At 30.8% G+C, this 26,044-nt stretch overlaps 1 protein-coding gene across 2 annotated transcripts in view; it reads left to right on the top strand.

Moving 5' to 3' along the window:
- Window positions 1–7,957: 7,957 nt before the first annotated feature.
- LOC110283197 (beta-1,3-galactosyltransferase 1) overlaps window positions 7,958–26,044 on the top strand; it is a 116,386-nt gene continuing 98,299 nt past the window's right edge. For both annotated transcript variants that reach the window (XM_021148001.3, XM_043042892.2), the window contains exon 1: window positions 7,958–8,261. The gene's annotated coding sequence lies outside the window, so the exon portion shown is untranslated. The remainder of the gene's footprint in view (window positions 8,262–26,044) is intronic.

Below are 26,044 nucleotides of genomic sequence, written 5' to 3'. Positions count from 1 at the left end.
AAATCTGACACTTTTTTTTTGAACTCTAGGTATAAATTGGTATTGTTGGTTGAAAATTTTTGACTTGGTCGGACAAAATTTTGGTTTTGTCGAGGATTATAATAAGTTGGACTAACTGAGTTATTAAAGAATGGCCACCTCGGTGTCCAGCCTTGATATTGTTGTCTATACCCATTAAAATTGGATTCCTGCATTTTCGTTTAGTTTCAATTTGGGGTAAGACAGTGGGAACATCATGAATTATTTTAGAAACACTTGTGAGCCATTTAATTGGGGTTTTGGGTTCTTTTAAAACCAAAAGTGTTTTAATTCGTGATGGCAATCCTATAGATAGACCCTCAATTATATGTTCATTACTTACATTTATTTTTCGACCTAACTCTACCTTTTCAGTAAAATGTGTATTCAGGTCTTTAGCTTGGCCAGAAAATTTTAAAATCGTTAAAGCCAAAAGGAGGTGAGAAATAATGTTCTAGAAAAATTTCGACTATTTCCTGAAAAGAATTACAAGTTAAGCAGTTATTAATATATAATTTCAATGCTGAATTTTTGGAAATTTTTAAGTTTCCATTCTTCATTTAATTTAGAATCTTTTGTTTGTTTTTCGAAATGCTTGAGCCAGGCTGTGAATTGAACACCAATTTCAGGCTCAAAGATTAATGTATCTGATTTATCTTGTACATTTTGATCTATACTTAAATTTAATAAGCATTTAATTAATTTTCTGAATTATTTGTATTGGTTTTCGCATTTTCTGATTTTTCCATATTTAATTTATAATTTTTGCCACACCGTTAAGGGCATTCAAACTTTAAAGAAAATTAATTTCGGTAATCATTGTAGTTACGTTTAGAAGAGAATTTTTTTTAAATATTTTAATTGCATTTTTATCCTAGCCCTGAACACTATAGTAAAACAAAAATTTAAATTCTATTAATCAATAAGTCATTGAAGTTGTAACATATAAATAAAGTTGAAAATAATTTCTCCAAACATTTTTTTTTACAATCAAAACAATCAATTCACTGAAAATAAAAATTTCTCATGAAAAAAATTTTCAATAACAGCAAATAAGTTTTCGAAATGTAAAAATAAAATATGTGTTAAACAATGAAAAGATCAATGTAAAGAAAAATAATAAGTGTTTCAATTGAAACATCAAGAATGAGAAAAAAAAATTCAAAATTACAGTCATAATCTATAATTATTTGTTATTATTGTATGAGTACTTTCTTTAATTTATTTATTCAATAAAATTTTAAGAAATAAATGTTTTTATAAGTTAAACATAAAGAATTGTAAAAAAAAAAATACCACAAAGGATACAGAGCTGAAAAAAGTTCGAAATAGTTTAAGAAGATAATTTAAAAACCACATGAAAGTTGATTAAAAAAAAAATTTAGTTTCTTCTTTAAGAGGAATCATATTTCTACTTGAATGAGGCGGTGTGCGAAATTATTGACGATGCAATCCAGAGCACCACGGGGAGAGAAAGGAAGGGATGGGATTTCAAATCCAAACTCTTGTATGACTGTCAGCAATCCGTCGCAATTTTTCTTTATAGTCCAACGGGGGTGAAAATTGTTGATGCTCGGCTTTTTAATAGTATATTCATAGCCTTCAGAACTGTAGACATAACATGCTGCATACACAAATGAAAAGTCGACGATCGTTAAGTGAGGTACCATTTATATTAACGAAAAGTTTGATGATTGAAGTAATTATTTTTTGTTGAAAATACTTTATGAATTGCCATGAGTTGAAAAAGAATTTGACTGATAAATTTCCAACTGTCCATTTGAGTGAGATATTCCATTTTTTTTTGATGTACCCTCTTCCGAAGTTGGTTGATTTAATTTCAAATGACCATTTTAATGAGATATTGCATATCTTTGATGTACCCCCTTCCTTGCTGTTTTATCCTGCCGGCTTATAACGTCGTTGCCGAGTGGAAGGATAAAAACAGGTCTTAGGCAAGGAAAGAGGGTACAAAATTTATGTATTAATTATTAGAGAACGGTTATCAAAGTGGAAATTGTGCTCCTCAATAAAAGCTAGGGAAAATCTTGCAAAGTGAATACGTAAAATGTTCCGTTTTAAGGAATAAGGGAAAATTTCATAATTATAATTGGTTTATTAAATAGGTTGTGCGATTCCCGCAAAGAGAAAAAATGTCTTGCTTTTAATTCATGCATACTTGAACCAAAAATAGATTAAAGGACAGAATGTCAATTTAAAAGATTAATTGAAGCGTTTTATATTACATGTATATATATATTGCTAATAATAAATAAGTGTTACCTGACACTGGTTACCCAGTAAAATTGGTCGGATCCAAGTATCCGGCTCTGGTTCTTCAGACTAATAAACTATATATATAGTTTATTAGTCTCAAAAACTGATGCTGGGTACCTGGATCTGACCAATTTTACTGAGTAAAAAAACTCACTTAGCAACATTTTAATACATTTTCATCATAAGTTTATATTTTCGCTTAACATTAAAAAGAAGCATGTATGAATAAAATTGGCCATCGGTAACTTTAAACTCAATTTTTACTAGAACGCTTGTTTCTTACTCGTTAGCTTAGTAAATTAAATTTCCTACCTGTCTGATTTAAAATCTCTTTCCGGGTTAACCATGCTAGGTTTTCGAGAATTTTTTCATCGTGAAACGCAAGTATGCATTTGCATAGATAATAATTTTTACCTAAAATCAAGTTTGCCCCTTATTTGTTGTTTCAGATAAGAATAACTTTTTTCTTTTGAAATTTNTCAGGAACTGATGCTGGGTACCTTGATCCGACCAATTTTACTGCATAAGTTTATATTTACGCTTAACATAAAACTCATTTTTTACTAGAAAGCTTGTTTCTTACACGTTAGCTTAGTAAATTAAATTTCCTACCTGTCTGATTTAAAATCTCTTTCCGGGTTAACCATGCTAGGTTTTCGAGAATTTTTTCATCGTGAAACGCAAGTATGCATTTGCATAGATAATAATTTTTACCTAAAATCAAGTTTGCCCCTTATTTGTTGTTTCAGATAAGAATAACTTTTTTCTTTTGAAATTTCAAAATTACTAGGATAAGGAAATTGAATCGTAATATTGAGGGCAGCAAAACCGCTATATTTATCTTCTCTTCAACATTGGTTATAAGGTAAAATTTCGTACCGATTATCGAAAAGTTTTAAAGATTGTACAATGGTTGACAACATTGCACGTTATTAATTATTATCGCATGATTAAAAATTCTAACATTGTTTTTCTGTACAGTGCGCAGAAAAATAAATGGATAATTCTGCATAACTTTTGATCTACTGATCCGATCTGCACGTTCTAGGACTTAATTTTAATGGTTTGAGGGCGTAACCTCTAAAATGGAACGAACATTCCCTGAGAAATCGTATTTTAAACATGAATTTCCTCAAGTTCGATTTCTCGGATTCAACCGATTTCGCTCAAATTTTGTATTTTGCCATGTAAAATTAGATTCTTTAAAATTATGTAAAAAACTAATACCATACAGATCAAAATTTTTTCGACTGTTATTATACAAAAATAAAAAAGTTATTTTTTACATGGAATTATCCTTGTATAAACGAATTTTACAATTGTGTGCAAATTTTTTTTCAATTCGCCTAAAAAGTTCTTGAATTATAGCGAATTACGCAAAAAGTGAAATTAACATTAAGGGGACCGAACTTAGGACCCTATTTCACAGATTGCCGCACCCTTTACATTTCGGGGGTTGAGAATCAGAATCTGTTTAAAATAAAGTAGAAATAATAGTCAGATAAAGTATATTTTCCTGTTTTTCATAACTTAAAATATTGTCTGCACTAATTAGCATATTTAATATCACCTCTCTTCGAACTATTAAGAATAAATCTTAATTCCATGAAAACCATTCAGATTAGTCCTAGAGTCCGTTTTTTTTCTACTTCTTTAGCGCATTGTACATTTTTCATTTAAAATACCCGACGTTTAACAGAAGCTGCACTAATAGATCCTATTGATTAATTATAAAATCAACTATTAGCAAGCAGATATCTCTACTTCATGGCAAATCATTCTATATCAGAAGTGTCAACACAACCCACAAGTTTTTATTTATATTAGCGCTCAATAAAATACTATATAACCTTATCTTGTAAAACAATTATTCGATAGAAACTTATACGATTTATAATATTGTTTTACATAAATGTTGTATGAAACCAAATTTTTCCCGGTAGCAGGATCAGGAGGGGTAACAAAATTTTTGCTAGGTATTCGGACTCTGTAGCCCTCTACGAGGGTTGCTATTTATATTTCTGGCCTTGGCAACAGTAAGTGTTGCTAGGCGACCGCAGACGATTTTAATCGAAAGTTTGATATTTTTAAACATAAATTCAGCAGACGATTTACCATTATAGCTTCATTTGTGTTGTTGACAGTAAATTGAAAAGTTCTTCTCTTTCAAAAAATGGAATTGAATCGTGAACATTTTCGTGCCATTATTTTTCATAACTTTCGACGTGGATTGTCAAGACAAGAGTGCTTCGATGAACTTAATTCTTTATTCAGCGATAAAGCGCCATCCTACAGCACTGTAAAAAATTGGTATAACGAATTTAATCGTGGTCGATGTTCGATCCAGGACGAATCCCGTGCAGGTCGTCCAAAATCCGTTGTTGTGCCAGAAAAGATCGATGCTGTGCGTGAACTGATAAAGCAAGATCGTCATGTGACATACCGTGAGATAGAGGCGTCTTTGGACATTAGTATGACTAGCATCAATAAAATATTGCATGAACATTTGAGCGTAAAAAAAATTTGTTCGCGTTGGATCCCGCATAATCTGACAAACGCTCAAAAAAAGGCTCGTGTCGATTGGTGCAAGGAAATGTTGGAAAAATACGTTCAAGGTACATCAAAGGCTGTGTATAACATCTACACAGGTGACGAATCATGGATCTATGCATATGAGCCGGAAACAAAACAGCAATCAACTGTATGGGTCTTCCAAGACGAGGCAAAACCAACAAAAGTTGTTCGAGGAAGAAGCACATCGAAACAAATGATTGCCTGTTTCTTCGGCATTAACGGTCATGTGGCAACAGTGGCGTTAGAGCAACGCAGGACGGTCAATTCTGAATGGTACACGACCATTTGTTTGCCAGAAGTCATCGGAGAAATTCGAAAAAAGCAGAAGAACAGGCGAATCATTCTTCATCATGACAATGAGAGCTCTCACACATCGAGTCAAACAAGGGCATTTCTGACGGAGCGAAAGATCGAACTGATGGGTCATCCGCAGTACAGCCCTGATTTGGCACCCAATGACTTCTTCTTATTCCCACACATCAAGAATAAATAATGTGGACAACGATTTTCGACCCCCGAAGAAGTGGTTGATGCATTCAAAACGCATGTTTTGGAGTTACCTCAATCAGACTGGGAAAAGTGCTTTGAAAATTGGTTCAAACGCATGCAAAAGTGTATTGGTCATCATGGAGAATATTTTGAAAAACAATAAAACCAATTTCGATCCTACGTATTTGTTTTTTCATTATTAGGCCAGAAATATAAATAGAAACCGTCGTAGTTATGACCTATGGGACATAGTATTTAGGGTCAGGGATGGAGAATCTTTTTCGATTATTGTGCCAGTTAACTCTGTTTATTAATTTCAGGTGTCTATTTTTTTATGGTATGAAAAAGTAGCATTTATCTAGAATACATAATATAATAATTTGAAAATATATTTAAAAAAATTGTGCCCTCTTTAAGATGCTTTCTTAATGTACTGTGCGCAAGCCTCAGATATGGTAATAGTTGGTACAGGCGAATTCTACTTTTATTTATCGTATTTTATTAATTTATCGTACTGTTAGTATTGCTGAAAAGAAGGAAGGGGGAAAAAAACGGAAATTTTTTTAAATAAACATTTAAAGATATTTTAAAATAAACATTTCATACTGAAAAAAAAGTTCTGAATTTTAAATTTGATTTCATTTATAGAAATTATGCTGAAATGTATCGTGCGCAAAATAAAAAATGGAGCACCCCGAATCATGATCGGATTTTTCATGTATCAGGACTAAATCTTAATGGTCCGATAGCTCGGCCTCAAAACTGCTAATTAGTGCAGACGATATTTTTGAATTTCGAAATCAGGCACAAAAACGTACTTTCTCTAGATAAATATGTCTTTTTTTCGACGAATTATGAATCCTTACCCTCAAAAAATCGGCATCTTGGAAAAATGGTCTTAATAGTTCGGTCAGGATCGCGATCGAAAATTTGGATACCTTAATGTTTATTTTGAATATCTCGAGAATAATTGAAAAAATTTCAAGCTAATTAAAAAATTTTTGTATTCAATTATGAAATTCGATTATCCAAAGTTTCGAAAAAACATTTTTTAATTTGATTTCTCAGGAGCTATTCGACTGATTTCGTTCAAATTTTATATTTTGCCATAAAAAACTACACTCTGTAAAATGATGAAAAATTTTTTATTCCTTAACTATTCAAAATTTTTCCAAGTATTTTTAAATAAAAATAAATAATGAATATTAATTTAAAAAAAATTTTTTTGTGGATAATCGAGATTTTTGATAATCGAATTTTATAATTGTGTGCCAAAAATTTTCAATTCGTTTAAAACGTTTTCGAGCTATGGGGAAATACCATAAAGTAAAAGTGGCATTAAGGTCGTTGAACAGCCGACCCAATTTTGGGTTTGCGATTGCTAATGTTCAACTTCGTAGCCTCGTCATTTTGAACTCAATCCAGAAGACAAGGGAACTCTTGGATCAAGTATTGGGAGAAATTTTGCCTTCGTGGAGGATTGTTAGATGGAACTTACCCGAATTTACGTGGAAAGGAAGACCTCCCACGGTTAGTGTGACGGGAACGGGACTCTAACCCATGATCTGTCTACCACTGAAGATATTTTTACGTTAGCACTGTGGTCGGTTCAAGCCGGGTGCGGAATTCGTATCGACCAGCCTTCGCTGGAATTCGAACCCGGTTTACCTCAGTGGAAGGCAAACGCAAGAAAAAAAAGAAATCTATTGAGCAAGAAAAGAAAAGAAATACATTTAAACAAATAAAAAAATATATATGTAAACAAAAAAAGGCTCTTTTTTTTTTTCTTTTGCGCATTGTTCTTATTTTTATCACTAAACGATGTCTCCGAAAGAAATAAATAAAGAAAAGATGGGTAGAATTGACCGGTTGGTTTTCAAAATAGCAATTTATTTATTTAATTTTTTTTTCCTTTTGACTCGCTATGAGAGCGGTTATTTTCATGCTTAAGTTAGACCATCTTTTTTTTGCTTTTTGCCTACTTAGTTTTAGTATACACATTTGATTCTATAAAACTAATATGTCGGACAATGTTTTTTACTGAAAAAAATTATTTAAGTAACATTGATTAATCAAAAACTAAAATCAGTTATAATGGACAACAGGCTTCAATTCGATAATTCATACATACCTTTGAGACAGACACAAAATTTTATGTGTACATTTATTCAAACTTTACTGCAGGAAAATATTTATTGCATTTTTAGTTATTCACTTTTCCAAGTAAAAACTATTTTATAAACATGATTACTGAAAAGATTTAATTTTATTAGCTAGCGCACTTGAACTTGAAAACCGCAGGTAAAAAATAAAGACAAATCTGGACAATAACTATCAATTGCTTACATTTTCTTTTTTAAAACATTATTAAAGATGTTTATATTATTGATTTTTTTTCAAGTACCCAGGTTGTTTTTATAAACATTATCAACTATTCAATTAACTATCATTCATTTCATTTAAATAGATAAATAAAAAAATGCTGTGAACCCATTCTTCTATTCATTCCACGCATTCCTTATAAATGACGAACACGCGGTTTGTCTCGCCAATAAACCGCGTGTTTGGCGAGAAATGTGTGCAAGGGAACTTAGCAACCATATTGAAAGATGGGGAGAAAAATCATGGATGTCATCGCAGCAAAACAAGTTTTTATGTAAAAACCGGCTATACGGCGGTAAATGTCGGCCTCGATTTTGTTTTGTGAGTAATAATTTTTATTGAAAACAATGTGATACACAGTGATTTATATAATGAACGTAAAGTTATATACTTCAAATCAGTTATCGAAACATTCTATGCGAAAAAGTTATATCAATCAACTTTTTTACAAGGATAAAATATAGAAGGAAAACTTTTTTCTTCTTAAAATGCCATGAAACATTGTGCCGGTTATTATCAAGGTAAGTTGCTTCTTCACCGTAAGAAGTATTTTGATTCATTTTTTTTTCTCGTCTGATTTTTGAAGATCGTCTGTTCCTGTGTCTGTCTTCGCAGCTGATTGTTCAACTTAAACACGTGGTTCGAAATCAATTTTAATGTTTATAAAATCGTTTAATGAACGATTCTATTTATATAATTTATTTGGTTGATGAATTTGAGCTTGGAAAATGTGATCAGCATGACTAATCTAATCTCCAATACAAGCGGTTTAAATTGTAATAATTATGGACTTGTAATTGAGAAAAATGGAATTCTTTCAGTGTTTGCTGAAATCCGAGATCTAAATAATGACAGAAATTGCGATTTTTACTTAGAAATTCATAGTTTGAAAAGAAGTTAACTCACAAGTGCTATAATGTATTTTTTGAACTTGATTTTTGAATTAGTGCATAAAAATGATAAATTTTATTTTTTAGCAGTTTTTACATATCGTGGGATAATTTTTATGTTTTACTTCTTTACATTTTGGTTGTGATATTAAATTCACCGAGGTTCAAATAATATGTGTGCGAACTGTCCGAAAGATTACTTGAATTAAATTTCTTACTTTTTTAAATAATTTTTGGTGTCATTAAAGAATCCTACTAACGAGTGTAAAACTAATTATTAAACTATCGTGAAACTAATTTTAAAATTAATTGCTATTACAGAAGCAATTGCTTTAATTAAAAATTTCGACTGACTGAAGTACAACCATTACAATTTATGTTACCATTTTAAAAGTAAGTGCGCCAAATATTTTCAAAATTGTAACATTGAACGTATACAGTTTTGGTAAAAAAAAAAAAGGGTTAATGTAATGTACTCATAAATGATTCAATGTTTTTTATAATGCTTATATATTTTTTTAATAATGTGATATCGATTATTTTATATATGTTATATTTATTAAGTAATGTTATTACATTGAAAAAGATAATTTTGATTTATACTAGTGTGAGCAATATTAAAGCTTTGATTTAATAGCTATGCTATTAAATTTTTTTAAATTTTTTATTTTATAACCAGCGTTGAGAAGCCGGCCCATTTTTTTGGTTTACGATCAACCTCAGAGCTTTTAAATCAACCTAGAAGACACTGAAACTATTGAATCAAGCATTGATATAAACTGGAAAACTTTTTGATGGAACTAAACATTTAAGTTACACGGAAAAATAAATTTCCCACGGCTAGTTCGACGGCAAGAGTATTCATACTCATGATCCATAAACGTCACGGGGGCGTAATTTTCGGGGGACGAAGGAAGGGATTGTGGGAATAATACATTAATAACATTACCTGGTGGAAAGGTTTAATAGATAACGATATATGTGGATAGACAACTTCCAAAAACGCTGGTTAAATGAAATATTTTTTTTTTTTGTATTTATTTTATTTCCTAGCCTTCGTTGAACAGCCGACCCAGGGGTCTGTCCAGACATTTTGTGAAAGGTCCGTTGTTTGTAAAATTGTGAAAAAATAACTCTTAATTTGTGAATATAAAATAAACGTTAAGTCACATTCTTTCAACCAGGGTCATGCTTTTGTGAATTTGTGCAAATAGGGTCCTGTTATTGCAAAAAACTTTTTAAAAGAGTTTTTAAATTGTAAATCGATGCAATATTATGCTCGACACTGTAAAATTATAATAAAAAAAAAATTTAAATTTTCAAAAATAAACAGCAATTTTTGTTACTAAATTAGAGATGCAACACACAAATATTTGGTATTTAGCCTCTACTGATGAACGCAGAATATTCATTTCGGACGAATAAAGGAAGAAGCGTCGTCTGAAAACAAATCTTAGTTCGTTTACTACTGTCTTTCTTTCCCCCCCCCCTGCCCCCCTGGGAAGGGTTTATTCCAATAACAAAACAATAATAAATATAACTTTGTGAAGGGTTCGATTAAAAGATAAATTATTTTGTGAAGGGTCCGTTTTTAAGTTAAAATATTTTGTGAAGGATCCGTTTTTATGAAAAGATATTTCGTGAGGGGTCTATTAACGGACCATAATTTCTTCTAAACGGACCCCTGGTTTACGGCTACCAATGTTCATCTCCGCAGCCTTGTAATTTTGAACCCAATCCAGAAGACAAGGTAACTCCTGGATAAAGATCAAGTATTGAGAAAAATTTGCCTTCACGGAGGACTTTTTGATGGAACTTAGGAATACTCCTACTCGGAATAATAACATTATTCCGTGTATTGCACGTTAACTGGTGCACGTTAAATCTATAGGGGTCACAAAATCCTCCAAGTTCCCATAACAAATCAGTTTCCTCAGGGTGCACTGAATTGTAGATTGACCGTTCTTTGGTTCAGGACAAAATTACGATCTGTGGATGTATGAAATATACCTAAGTAACAATGTTAAGTGTATACACACAGGTGCATGTTAAAAGAAGTACTTTTTATGTACAAAAACTCTTACATCGTCTTAACTATTCTCTAAATTTCACTCGATTCAGCTTGGAAAAATAAGTAGGAAACAACGCCTCACTTGTTTTGATAGCTATGTTAGAATCGTAATTAGCTACAAGCATGAATATTAACTAATCGGAGATTATATCTGCGTAAAAAATGCATATATTTTTCCATCTTCTGTTAAAAACAATTTTTTGCTGACTCATATTTCACATTAACCTTGAAAGAACGCAAGCTTCGAAACATAAAAGCGTACTATCATTTTTTGCAGTATTTCGAACAACGCCTTAAGTATGATAAAGAACAAATACCTGTATGAAGGAAAAAAAAGAGTTCGTTGAATAATAAAGAATATAGTTAAGAAATGTCATTAAATAAAGAAAAGGTCAAAAGGAAACTAGAGAGTCTTTGACACGCAACTTAAAAATTACTGATCTAGATTAAATAACCGTTAACCTTGCTGCATAAATTATATCTTTTATTTACAATGTCTGATTTTTAACTTAAACTAAGGCAAAACAAATATGTCGGTAAATGTTTGACGTTTAAATGATTATTTTGTACATTTACATATTGCCCTGCATTTTTACTTCCAGCGATGATTTTACAAACTTATATGCAGGTACCTCGGTGTATAAATCTATCTACATATGAAATTATAAAATTTGTTTGTCTATGTATTGTAATAAAGAAGTTGCAAATTTCTTTTTGTTAGCTTTCACATTAGAGTTGAAGGTTTATAACTCTAGATATCACTGCATGATGATGGATTTTGGGAGTTATGTAAATGTTTTAGTGATTGATTACAGACACCTTAAAACAAGAGTATAAAATTTTAGTTCTTAAATACTAGTCAGACTAAAATTTTTGCTCGCGTCTATTTTTACGAAAAATATAAAAAGAATTTCGAAATGTTAAAAGATGTAGTATATAAAGAACTTGTCGGAGACCAAAATAATAAAAGTAAATAGAAAATTAGAAAAACCGAAACAAATTTATTGCTAAAATCTACACTGATATGAGTTTAAAAAATTTTCAATTATAGGCCAATTTATAGATAATTAATGCCATAAACTAGTGCATATTCGTGAATCTCGCTGAATATTCTGCACTATCGAGCTTCTCTAGCATCTGAGCATCCAATATATAGGAGTGAAGAGAGACTTAAGATTTGTGTTTGTAGTATAGGGATTTGGGTTTAAATACATGGAGTTTTTTTTTACCCCGTTTATCCCAAATTCAAGATATTTTTCTTTGGAAAGAAAGTGTCTTCAAAATCATGCAGAGATTTTAACGTGGCTGTTGACATAGATTACAGTCTTTCTATAATGCACAACATTGCATAGTTAATATATCTCCTTTTTAAGTTTAAAATTATTGCTCCCAGTTTCTTAATATTTGTCAACTAAAAACTCACTCTAGGAAAAACATGATAATTTAATTTAAAATATCACATTTTATAAGGCAAAACCTACTCTCCAGTCCTAAATATTTGGTGGCCAATACTGTATCCAAACACCGTACCTTGCTCTTAAATACTAACCGTTACGTACAAAAGCACGCAAATTGGCCTTGCTGGTTGAGGTCACAATTTTTAACCTTTTGAGACCCAGCGTCCAATATATTTTATAACCGTCGTTGAACAGCCGGCCAAATTTTTTGTTTACGACTACCAATGTTCAATTCCATAGCCTTGCAATTTGAACCCAATTCAGAAGACAAGAATCCTCTTGCATCAAGTATTGGGAGAAATTTTGTTTTCGTGGAGGACTTTTTTGATGGAACTAACCAGGGTTGGGTTTTTGACGTCAAAAAGTGGTTTTTGACATAAGGGTATAATACTGGTTTAAACCGTCAAAAACTGAAGTTTACCAAGAAAATATATAAACTTCAAAACTACCAACAGTTGCCATGCATTATATTGAAATTTAATTATATGTACTATAGGCAATCAGCAGGTTTTAAAATATTTTTTATTTAAAATTAAGGTAAAATAACAGATTTAAAATCTCAGAAATTTATATTCTAGTTTCTGATAAGAAAAATTTTGCACAAAAATTGTTTAAATATTTATATTTAAAAAAAAAAAATTTTTTTTTTGATACTTAAGAAAATTAAAAGTTTATTACTATGCATTTTTGACATATAAGGAACATATAACTAATATTTATAAGGAACTTACAAGTTATGTTGTATAAATACAAACTTGATACAAGTGTATGAAAAAAAATTTTAATGTTATACCGAATATCTTTATTATCCAGTATGTTAATTTGAATTTAAAAGTAGTTATATTTGTGAATAATGATAAATATAATTCATATTGTTTATTATATTTATTTATAATTATTACACTTATCATTTTAAAACAATTTTTACCTCTTAATTTTTTTCCCCCACTTGTATTAAGAATACAAATAATGCATATCTTGAAAGCAAGAAGTAATTATTCAACAGCTGAATATTTAGATATTCAACAAAACTATATAGTATTCAGCAAAATGAAATTCACAAGTATTTGGATAAACTAAATTTTCAGCATAGTAAATGAATAGGCTGAATATACTGTAAATCGACACTAACTACTCTGTGTATTTAACAGAAAGCACTTAAATTTGTATTGTCTTATGTTAAAAAGATTATTAAGAAGATTTAAAAGAATATTAAAAAGATTTTTCTTTAAAAGATGTCTAATGTGCAAAACTGCTAATGTTTATCTTTAAAAATGTCTAATTTTTAGTATAATCTATACTATACACTAAATTTGGTTATAAATAAATTTCTTAATATCACTGCAGATTTTCAATAACACATGAAAATGAATACATAATATTACAAAAGATGTGAGCTTTCTAAAGTACAAGATTTTGGTTACTATTCAAAATATAAGTGTTTCAAAAAAATTTTAAATTTATTTTTTCTAGAACATATTTAGAAACACTATCCTTTATAAAAAATATATAAATTTTATGTATTAATTAAATTTCACATATGAATATAGCATACCTGCCAACTTTCACTCTTTCCGAGAATGGATTTTCAGAGTGATTGTATAACAATAAACGAAAAACAATCTGACTCAAAATTATATTTATATTTTGTTCCCGTTGAAATTCGCTTATGCTTTCATATATTTATTGTAATAATTTAGATGTATGAAATATNTCACTCTTTCCGAGAATGGATTTTCAGAGTGGTTGTATAAGAATAAACGAAAAACAATCTGACTCAAAATTATATTTATATTTTGTTCCCGTTGAAATTCGCTTGCGCCAAGAATATTATGCTTTTATATATTTATTGTAATAATTTATATGTAGTGGTGGTCTAATTAATTTATAATTATCATTATAATTCAAAAAGTTAATTGGAATAACCTGAGTATTGCTACCACTTTAAATATGAAAATAAAATCTTCCGGAAAATCCGGAAGAGTTGGCAGGTATGAGGTTTTTGACGTGACGGTTAAAACCATGGTTTAAACCGTCAAAAACTGTCACATGTCAAAAACCTGCCAACCGTGGATTAACCAGGATCTGCGTTACATGGCGAGGGAAACCACCCTATGTTAGCCTGATGGCAAGGGTACTTTAACCCATGATCCGTCCACCACTGAGGATATTTTACGTCAGCACCGTGGTCGGTGCGAGCCGAGTGCGGTATTTGAATCGACCAGCTATCGCTGGGATTCGAACCCAGTTCTTACCGTTTGAAGGCGAACGCTTTTTACCCTGAGTCACCGCTGTCCCGTCCAATATATTGCTCAACATTCAAGTAACATTTTTAAGCAGACTTGTTTAATATACAAGAAAGCATGAATATCGTTCATGAAAAATTTGGCACCACCACGGATTTTTTATTATTTTTTTATTTTTACTATTATTTAAAAAGAAAAAAATCCGCCCCTTCAAAGAAAGTTTGTCTTTTTCGAATTCTCAAAAAAAAAAAAAAATAAATAAATAAATAAATAAATAAATAAATATATAAAATAAATAAAAATTCATTTTTACGCTTATTTCGTACTAAACTTACCACAGCTTTTTTTTTTACTGAACTTACTCCGATGTCTCCACTGAGGCACCATAAGCAGTCACCACTTAAAAATTAAAAAAAATTTACACCTTAATAATTAGTGACCACATTATTATAAGAATTTTAAAATTATATAATAATACTTTATTCTGTATTTTAAATGCTATAGTGTAGTAGATCAATCAGCATTTAAAAGTACTCGGAGTGCAGAAGGTTAAACATTTTTAAGAAAATCCATGGTTTTTAAAATAATTTCGTAAAAATAAGGTGGCGACGAAAAGGTTGAAACTAATTACAAGAGTACAATGCGCGCAGAAAGTTTTTTAATTAAGACTCTTTGTTAGCAGAAAGTTTTTCATTTTATCTAACTCTGCTCTTAAGTAACCTTTTGGATAGTTTTGTAGCATATAAATATCTTATTATCTAAGTCTAGTGGATTTTNTTCGCCAACTGTATAAAAATTGGAAGAAACACACTATAAAAAAATCTTACAGTATGTAAAAAAAAAAAAAAATAAACAATTTTATTCTTTATATGTTAATTAAATACTGCTAAGAAACTTAATTTGAATTTTTTTTACCTCAATTATGATTATAACTTTCTTCTGAGCTACGTATTTTTAAATAAAAATCGCATTTTCTGCGATTATTAACTTTTAGTTTCAGGAAATTAAATAGTGTTCTTCTTTAATTTTTAACTTAACTTAAATTTTTAACTTAACTTAACTTAAATTTAACTTAAATTAAATTAACTTAGTTTAACTTAAATTTTTATCCGATTTTCTTAAAAATTTTTCCAACACAATTTATTTTCACATATATTTTTTTTCTTCTTTTAGCATTGTTAGTTTAAATGATTAACGTCTTGAATATTCATTAAAGTTTCAAATTTATTTTTTTCAAAAAATGTTTCTAAACCGAAATTCATTAGAAGTTAATTACAAACTAATTTATAATTAATAATTCTGCGGTTGACAAAATTTGCACGAATAACATTTGCCGGTATAAGTCTTGAACAATTCGTATTGAAAACTGGCAAATTGATTCGACCGGTGAAGTTGATTTTCGTTTTGTTCCGTTCTAATTTTAACCGTTTACTAATTAAAACGAATTAACAAATAATAATTCTTCGGTTAATAAAATTTACATGAATAATATTTGCTGATAAGAGTCTTGAATAATTCGTATTGAAAACTGGCACAGAAATTCGAACGGTGAAGTTGATTCATTTTCTTCTAATTTTAACCGTTTTTATACGTTATAAAACGTTTATGTTGTACATATAGAAATGAATTAACGAATAATAATTCTTCGGTTAATAAAATTTACATGAATAATATTTGCTGATAAGTCTTGAATGATTTGTATTAAAAACTGGCAAAGTAATTCGAACGGTGAAGTTGATTCATTTTCTTCTAATTTTAACCGTTTTTATACGTTATAAAACGTTTATGTTGTACGTATAGAAATGAATTAACGAATAATAATTCTTCGATTAATAAAATTTACATGAATAATATTTGCTGATAAAAGTTTTGAAACAATACTGGGGAACACATTGATGATAAAATGTCACATTTGGAAATAGTATGGCTTTGCCTCGATACCTTTAGATGTTTGATTAATTACCGCCAAAAATTGTTTCCGCCTCATAACGCACCATTAGCAATCTTGTTCATAAAGATATATGTTACCATCAATGCAAACATTTATTACGAACCTTTTTTTAAAAACAATTTCAACGATAGTAATGTAAAGCGTAATTTAAATATAATAATGCAAACGATAAATTTTTCTTTAAAAAAAGAACTTTTTTAAAGGAAAATAACAGTGTACTTCCTTATTTTTTTATTTTTTCAGTAATAGTTTGAAGTAGTAATGATATATTAATAATATTTTCCTTTTGAATTTCATGTAAATTTAACTATTCAAAAAAGAAGTAATTGTAATATATTAGAGAGACTTCGCTCTTTTACGTTAGCTTCCGTATGCAAGATTAAAGCAACTGCGCATGCTCGCGTTATTATAGATACTTCGTATCTTTACGTTATGTTGCCGTGATTTACGCTACAAAGACAAAGCTATAGTTTGTCTAAAGTAAGAACTTCCCTAGCCATTCGTCTGGACCCATGGCGGTGACTATTTTAGCGAGATATAACTATTTCAAGTAGGGGTGTGGGGTCACTGTTTAAGACGGATTTTTGTCGGCGAGAGAAAGGGAATCTTTTTCGGTCTATTGCGTAGAATGAAGAGAAGCTACCCTTCCTGAAATGCGCTATTCTTGTTTCCGAAGCAGCAGACGGCCTCAGGCTTTGTGGCGGGGGCAGTTCTTACCGTAGACAAACTATACGAGCACGCTGCTTATAACTGTTAAATGTTGTTTTCTGTTTAAGCCATTCTTCAAACTAAAAACGTGGACAAGGATAAATAATCAACCGAAGTTCAATAATATTCTTTTAAACATTATTAATAATAATAAGCCGCATTCTTTATCGCTGAATTCATCGAAATCTATAATCTACCAAATTTTTCTGCTCACAGATCCGCAGTTTTACGTAGAGCAAAGCATCTTGCCACAGCTTTAAAGAAATAGTCTACATTCATTGTAAATGTTTGTTTGATTTTGTGGTCAAAGTTAAAATGGTATTTCGCTACCTTAGCGTAGAGTTTTTTACTTGGTTTTTTGCGAAATCTCTTATTTTCATTACGAAAGATGTACATGTTCATGTACTCCGGTCTTATAGCGGAGTTAGAACTAAACCGCAGGCCCTCCCAACCCGTTTTTCTAACCATTTTGTTCCCGCGACCGAATATTGTTTAGAAATGTTTATTAGGCTTAAATAACTTATTGCTCCTCAAGTGTTTTACAAGTTCTATATAACTGAGCTGTTTAATGTGTTATTTACAAGATTACAAATCCGAAATTTGTAACTTACCACTTTTGAATATGTATTTCATTTCAAAGTTTTTTGTTGTTGTTGATTTTTTAAATTTATTTTTGGTATCTTATCTTATATTTTTCAATTAAAAATTTATTTTAAAAATTTAATTTATTTCATAAGTTCTGAACTGAGTAAATTCTTCAATATTTTTAATAAAGGAAAAGTTTTTTGGTTTTTAGGAATTTAATCTTGCGTTTGAAATAACATGCATAATTTAGAACGCATCAGCACTTAATCCGGTAGTTAGTTCGACGCAGATAACAAGAGGTCATTAGAAAAATTTTTAGCCAATGACTAATCCCTGATTCAGAGAGATAAGTGGCGGTTTCAAATCACTGTGTAAGTAATACCGTGAATCCTTTTGCGTTCCTTTTGCATATCAGTTTTCGCCAACTGTTGATTGCAATTTTCAAACTAACTAATAAACCTTTGCATTAACGAGAAATATCTATACGTAATGTTGCCCTTTAAAAAGTACTAGACACTATAAATTTTAAATAAATTTAATTCTAAAAATTTTTCGGATAAAAGTTTTTAAGAGTGGCTGTTCGAAAATATACGTAAGCACTAAACGTGGGGGGAAGGGGTTTGTGATTTGCTTATTCTTGCTGGCAAAGAGCGGGAATGTATGAGCAATGCTTACGTGAGACATTAAAATCCCTTTATTTAAAAAAAAAAAAAATTTAAGAAGCAAATTTAAAAAACGTAGCAAAAAAATTACGTATGGAAAAATTTCAAATGTGGAATAATAGTTGAATTCTAGAAAAAAAAAATTTCGAATAATTTCAGAGGGCAACCGTTATGAACACGAAATATTCTTAAAGAGTATTCTAATCGAAATTTTGTAAAAAAGGAATTAAAATGTAAACTTTGTTTACTGCAAAAGTTACCGGCCGGCCGGGATAGTCTGGGCCCATGTGCAAGAGTTCGTGGTTTCGATCCCGGGCCGGCCGATGACTCCCCGCGTAGTAAATGGTGACTGATTCACGTTAAATCTGTCGGGACACAAAGTCCTCTATGTTCCCATAACAAATCATAACACTGGGGGTACTGATCCAGGAGTTTCCTTGTTCTCTGGATTGGGTTCAAAATTACTAAAGTAGTTGCACATTAGTTGTTGTAAACCCAAATTTGGGTTGGCTGTTCTACGACGATTATAAAATAAAATAAAATTATGCATAGGATGTAACATTATGGGTCAAACCAACAAAATACTGAATCTAACAACCTTAGATTTCCTTAAAATTTTTAAGATTCACATCGGCATCCTCACTTAATTTTTAAACTTCATGAAAGACAGAAATTTTGTATTTTCCTCCAACAACTCGGCCTTATTTTAACAATAATCGACCGTAATTTTAGATTCGGCAACCGAGACAAAGCTTGAATCTTACGGTAACTTTAGATTCACGAAAAGCCGGAGCAGGCCCCTTGTTTCTTTGAATTTTTCAAAGAATCTTTTTTTTACAAATTTACAAAATTATGAGTTCCTTTACAAGAAGTCTGATATAAATATGTTACTTTTTAAAACGATATTTACAAGGAAAATGATGTGTAGGGTTTTTGGAATCATACAATCTTTTTCATTTTGCTACTGGATTTCCAGTAATTTTGATTATTTTTTCTTCTTCAATGGCGAGGTTAATAATAAAGAACACGTTCGGAATTGAGATCATCTTATTTATCTAATTCCAAGTTTATGGCGTGTGCATACAACTAAGTTTGTTGACAGTGAAGGTGTTCCTCTTAATCAAGGTTAGTTATGGAATTCTTCCAAGGTCTTCTTTCACGATGTTTTTCTTAGTTTTCTTCTTACGAGTTCAAAATTCTACGTGAAACTCAGTATTTTTCTAATAAACTCATTATCGCAGGCATGAGAAACTCATGGGTTATTACTGGCCTGCACTGTGACTTATAAGAACTTAGATAAAAGTGAATGTTTTTAAATTATGCTTAATAGTATTGTTTTTTTTTTTTTTTTTTTTTTTTTTTTTTTTTTTTTTTTNTTTTTTTTTTTTTTTTTTTTTTTTTTTGGAAAAATTCGAATGAAATTATTATTTTTTTTATCCAAAGTCAAAGCATATATTTTAGATTAAAAAGTTAATTAAATATAAGAATACCTAGAAATCTGAATATCGTTCACGAATAAAATTTGAACCTAGTTATAAATTAAAAAATTCACAGATAGCTTATGGAAAATATTTATGAAACCGTGGTTCGGTGTGAATGCTTGCCCCCGCCCAAAAAAATTAATTTTTACTCTCAATTTATTTATCTTCTCAGTTTTTAATTATATATTTAATTATTTGATTCGCTTAAAAATACGCGAAAAGGGAAATTATCTTACGTATTCTGATGGTCAAGTTTTTAAAGTGACTTAAAACCTGTCGACAAAATGGTGTGGTCTAGAGATAGTTCATTTTCGTGACTGATTAAGTCCTTGAACCATTAAAATTGGCGTTTAAAATCCGATTATTTGAACAAAAGCTCTTGGGACTAATTTTTTTTCTTTTTCTTCTCTCCTATTGTACGTGAATATGTGGAATGCTACTTAAAATTGCTGAGACCCTTTATTGTAGTTGCATGAGAGGGTCGATTGGGAAGGGGGGCAATGAATCGCTTTTGCAACATTCTTGCATCCCCCTCTCTGTTCGAATGTATTTTATGGTTTAGTTCTGCAGCAAACATAACATTATAATATTGCACATTTCATTACGTGCATTGATTTATGCGTTTCAAATAAATAATGCTGCTAAAATTCTGCCATTTAATTTAGCTTATTAAACAGAAATACCAAGTATATAGAAATCTCAATTGTTGCCGCTGTCGTTGATTGCACGGCAGTACACAATTTTCATTTTTATGCACAGCTAGGATATTTCTGTATATCCTCTTAAATTCTTAGGTTTAACTAATGGCAGAAAATGTCATCTTTACTAATAAATCTGTAGCTCTGAAAGTTATGAAATAGTTTTTCTTTACAAAAATTTAATTACTTAAACTTTTTTTACTTTTTTTAGACATTTTTAAAAACATAAATTTTTTTAATTCATTGTATATTTATGTTGAATTTCTTCTTATTTTGCCCAATGAAACAAAATCCACTAGACTCAAATGATAAGATATATAATTCATATGCTGTTATGAATTTCTGCCTGACTAAAAGAGGGCGCTGCAATCTTCACGATACTGATTAGCATAGATATCCCTGTGATTAGTTATTACTTGTGTGGCAGGCAATGAATTGAAATGGAAGTCTAATGGAGCCGTGGTGGCCCAGGTTATAGAGAGCGTTCTCCTTCAAATGAGGTGAACTATGTTCGAATCCCAGCAATGATTGGTCGATTGAAACTTCGCACAAGACTAGCATCCATCACACTGCTGACGTATAATGTTCTTAGTAGTAGACGGATCATGGGTTAGAGTTCCCATGCAGTCAGACTAACCGTGGGAGGTTTTCGTGTTATTTTCCTCTCCATGTAATGCAAATGCGGTTTAGTTCTATCAAACAAATCCTCAACGAAGACAAATTTTCCCTAATTCTTGATCCAAGAGTTCCCCTGTATTCTGGATTGGGCTCAACATTTCAAGTTTATGGAGTTGAGCATTGGTAGTAGTGAACTCAAAATCGAGTCGGCAGTTCAACGACGGTTATTAAATAGCAACAACGACAGACAACAATCGTTACAGTGTGAGGGAAGAAAAAGCAACTTTTTGGTCTTGATTATCTTTTATTCCTAACAACAGGGCATTTCCTTATTGTTTCACTCTATGATGAAAGTTCGGTGTTAATGTCCTTCCGATATTTTTGTCGCAGCCGGTTCAGAGTAGATCTATGACTTAAATAATATTCCAGACGGTGTAGCTTATTGCCTTTTAGTATAATACCATTTTTGACGAAAGCAAGCTAACAAAAAGTAACGCTTGCAAGAAGAATTTTTGTAATTACTCCATTTTTCTTGTTTTCCCCTTGCTGTTTGATCTACAGGATTTTACGTCAAGACCGACTTTAATATATATCTATCTATATATATCACCATCATATTGTTTATTTTTATTGTTTATCATTATTAAATTTGATTGAATTTGATTATTATTAAATTTGATTTGAATGACTGACCGCCTCTTTATTCTTTGTACCATTTCACGCTAGTCCATTCTGCAATACATGCCATACATAAGTTTGCTTGTATCCAATTTCTTGCTTTTTTTATAATTTTTCACAGTAATAGTGATGCCGGACAGCATTTTTAAGTCGTAGTTTATCTATTGTGATTCTTGGTTTAATAAATTCAATTTAGTAGATTTTTATCCACCACTATTTCTAAATAATTCGTAGGCTTATATAATTCACCACTTTATAGTAGTTATGTCATGCTATACCTTTTAAAAAGTAAGCAAAAATCGTAAAATATTTGCTAAATTTAGTTTGTAGTTATTTACTTGTTTTTTTAAAATTATTTTGTCGTGTCCGGAGCAGTTGGCATCGCTGTTGCAATTAAAAAAACTCCGATTAACGAGAGTAAATCATAAACATTTACATAGATAATAGCTTTCTAAAAACGGATAAAAAAAAAATTATTTTCGAAGGGATAATTTTGTTCTAAATGGAATTTAATGTATTGGGTGCTGGGTCTCTGAAAAAGATAGCTAACCCTTCCCCGATTCTCATACAGGATTGAGATTTCAGACTTATTGAATTTTTTCCTTAATACACCGGCACCCTAACTATCCAGATAAAAGTTTTTCACCTGCCCAGTACTTGTAGACACGAAACAAAAGCGAACCGTGGCGGTGATAACATTGGTATTCTAGAATATATTATTGACATTGAGCCCGGAGATTCACTCATCCGTTCACTTACTAAACTTGTTCTGCATACAAAAACATTTATCTTTTGATTCTTTTTTTTTCTTCTTTTTTTTTCCTAACTAGGGTTACTGTTTTACTCTGCGCTCAGGTGATGAATTCTTTTTCTTTAGAATTCGTCTGGCATGCATCAACCGTGGAAGTGGCGCCAACGGAAGGGCAAGGGGTATCTCTGAAAAAAATTTTTTTTTTCGTTCGATAAAATTACGGCCGTTTTGCGAAGTCTCCGTCGTAATATGAAATGATGCTTTTTTGCGAATCATATGCTATTCTTTATAGCAGTGGTCCCCAACCTTTTTGTACCTAAGAGCAAATACCAGAATATCGGTCGAATGGCGGGCACCATTTATTTTTTCAAGATAAATTTATTATTGGTAGACATAGGTAATAATACACACTACATATAGTGCACAAACAATTAAATTTCAAAAATTAATTTAGCATATGAATGCAGTTAATATTTTTGTGTAAAATAAACGATTACTAAATTGCATTCAAAACATACGAAGTATAAAAATTAATTATAAAATACAGTGGCATGTGGTGTTTGGCACGGCATTTCGCTGACCAGCGCTACATAATTGGGAGAATATGATGCTCTTTTTAAGAATGTAATTTAGTCCTTCAAATATATTCCAGAATTTCTAATGTGATATAATAGTTTTGAGGATAATGTCATCCAATGGAGATCCAAAATTTCTATCTCCAATTCTTCTCGCTTTACTTGAAGAAATTCTGAAATGTGTGTTGCTATTACGGTTACGTTTATTTGGTTGGTAAAAGGATTAACAAAAAAGTTATCAAAGGCTCGATGATATTAAATTGCTGAAAGCGCAAATTGATCTTTAAGCAATTGGAGGTTGATGTCACCTATCAATTTTCTCATGTTTGGAAAATGCACAAGAGACTTCATTTTCAAATGTGATATCCACAAAACTAGCTTAGCTCTGAACGAGTTAACAGCCTCTATCATTTTTGCTTTATGTTTGTCCTTTCCATGCAGCTCCAAGTTTAAATAATCTAGTTTTTCCCTTATGTCCGTTATGGAAGACAAATCTGCTAGCCAAAGAGGATCTCTTAGTTCTAAAAATGTTTGATTTTTGGTTGCAAGATAATTTTCTATTTCTCCAATTGTATGTAGAAATCTATTCAAGTACTTTACCTTTACTGAGCCAGCGTACTTCAGTATGTATTTGCATAGCATTTATTGGGAAAATGGAAAACTGAAATATTTTATCGTTGAGCAGCGGGCGCACCTAGATCGATCGACGGGCACCATGGCGCCCACGGGCATAGGGTTGGGGACCCCTGCTTTATAGCTACTGTTGGCAACTGTTAGGTCAAGTTTAGCCGATCTAAAACCAGCTCTGTCTAGGCTTATTTTGTAATTGGCGCAAAGCGTCAACAGGAAGAAAAGCCACAGTTTTGTGAAAATGAAAATAGTTTGTGGTCTAATTTTTTAATATTTAAAAATTTACTCCAATGCTGCATTACTTGGGCTCATAAATATTTGCAAAACTGAGAATATGGTAGTGACTTAGATAATTTTCATCTAGGTGGAAAAAAGTTGACAATTTTGCGATTTTTAAAAAAAGTTTAATATCTTTTAATCTAGTTTAAAATAATCGTATTGCTTAAAGTGCAAGTTTTTGAAAGCTCTGCAGTCGCATGAAATGATGCTTTTTTTGTGAATAATATGTTACTATCATAACTGCTGTGAGTTTGTAACAGTTGCTCATAACTGTTTAGGTTAAGTTTAGCCTATTTTAGCCAGATCCTCCTATGTTTGTTCTAAAAATGGTGCACAACATCAATATGGAGAAAAACACCAGTTATGAGAAAATGAAAAGCTTTTGTGGTCTAATATTTTAATATCCAAAAACGTTATTGTATTGCTGCATTATCGGAGCTCATAAAAATCAGCAAAAAATGAATCTGTTTTCGAATGCTTGTAATCAATTTCCTTTTGTTGAAGTTAGATATTTCCCTTTTTTTTTTATTTACCAGAAGGTAAAATTTATTGCTCCTACTTCCTCCCTAAATTAGTTACCAATATAACTGTAACAAATAGGATGGTTTTGTCGATTTTCTGAAATAATATTGTGTAGTTTTTATTGGAATCGGAAAATTTCGTGCCGGTTGCTTCAATATTTAATATTGATTTTATATAAATGTGATATTCTTTTAATTGATAAAAAAGGCATGTTTTTGAAAATTAAATTTTCTTTTGTGATAATTTATTATTATATATTGTATGGCAGTTGGAATAAGTACGTGTTGACTTTCACATTTTCCAGACATTCTAAATAGTTTGTAGGAACTAGATATAACGTTCTCGCATTTCCTGGAACCAAAGACAACATCATAACAATCAGAAGACAAATATAAAAGTTTTATTTTCCGGAAAAATATACAGTCACAGAACTGAGTGACTAACTTAAAATAAATTAAAATACAAAAAAAGTGTATAACACACTGAGTAATAGTAGTACTTTATGATTTCATGGATATATAACAGGGGTCTGTTTAGAACAAATTTGGGTCCGTTAACGGACCCTTCACAAAATGATTTTTCTTTTAATCGGACCTTTCACAAATTTGTTTATCTTCATTATTGTCTTGTTAATCGAATAAACCCTTCCCAGGGCAGAAAACAAGAAAGATGGATGTAAACGAATTAAGTTTTTTCTTCGGCAGATGATTCTTCCATTATTCGTCCGAAATGAATATTCTGCGTTCAGCAGTATAGGCTAAATACCAAATATTTGTAAGTTGCATCTCTAATTTAGAAGCAGCAATTGCTGTTTACTTTTGAAAATTAATTTTTTTTAAATTATAATTTTACAGTGCCGAGCATAATCTTGTATCTATTTACAATTTAAAAACTCCTTGAAGAAGTTTTTTTTGCAATAACCGGACGCTATTTGCACAAATTCATAAAAGCGGACCCTAGTTGAAAGAATGTGTGTAATTTTTTCACAAGTTCACGAAAACCGGACCTTACACAAAATGTCTAGACAGACCACTGTATGTATATATATATATATATATATGTATGCTGGGAAAAAGTGCGCGATAACAAAAATGACATCTGTATCTTGCAGTCGGTTACAGCTAATTTCCGAGAGAGCCAAAGGAATATCTGGATGTGATTGATGACAGGTTGTAGGTTCGGTATTCCCTTCGATCTAACGAACTCTACCAAGTTCTTTTAATAATTTTCGGTTAAAGCAGAATTTTTCTTCTTACTATTTAGTTTTTTCACGTTACTTAATTTCTTTTAATTATTTTGTTTCTTAATTTCCTGTAAAATACTCATAATCTTCTCTCTTTGATAGTCCTCAACTTGCAATCACAGAGGGACCTCGAAAAAATTTTTGCTTTAATCCCGAAATAACATTGCATATTTTTTTTAAAAAAAATTGACACAGAGCACTTGAACGCTATGGAGCATAAGATTGTCTGTAACATCATCTAGCAGTCAATATTGCATTT

This window comes from Parasteatoda tepidariorum, chromosome 5, assembly GCF_043381705.1.
Source record: "Parasteatoda tepidariorum isolate YZ-2023 chromosome 5, CAS_Ptep_4.0, whole genome shotgun sequence".
Classification (NCBI taxonomy): domain Eukaryota; kingdom Metazoa; phylum Arthropoda; class Arachnida; order Araneae; family Theridiidae; genus Parasteatoda; species Parasteatoda tepidariorum.
Note: the sequence above shows the minus strand (reverse complement) of the source record. Positions and strands in the feature narration are given on the sequence as shown.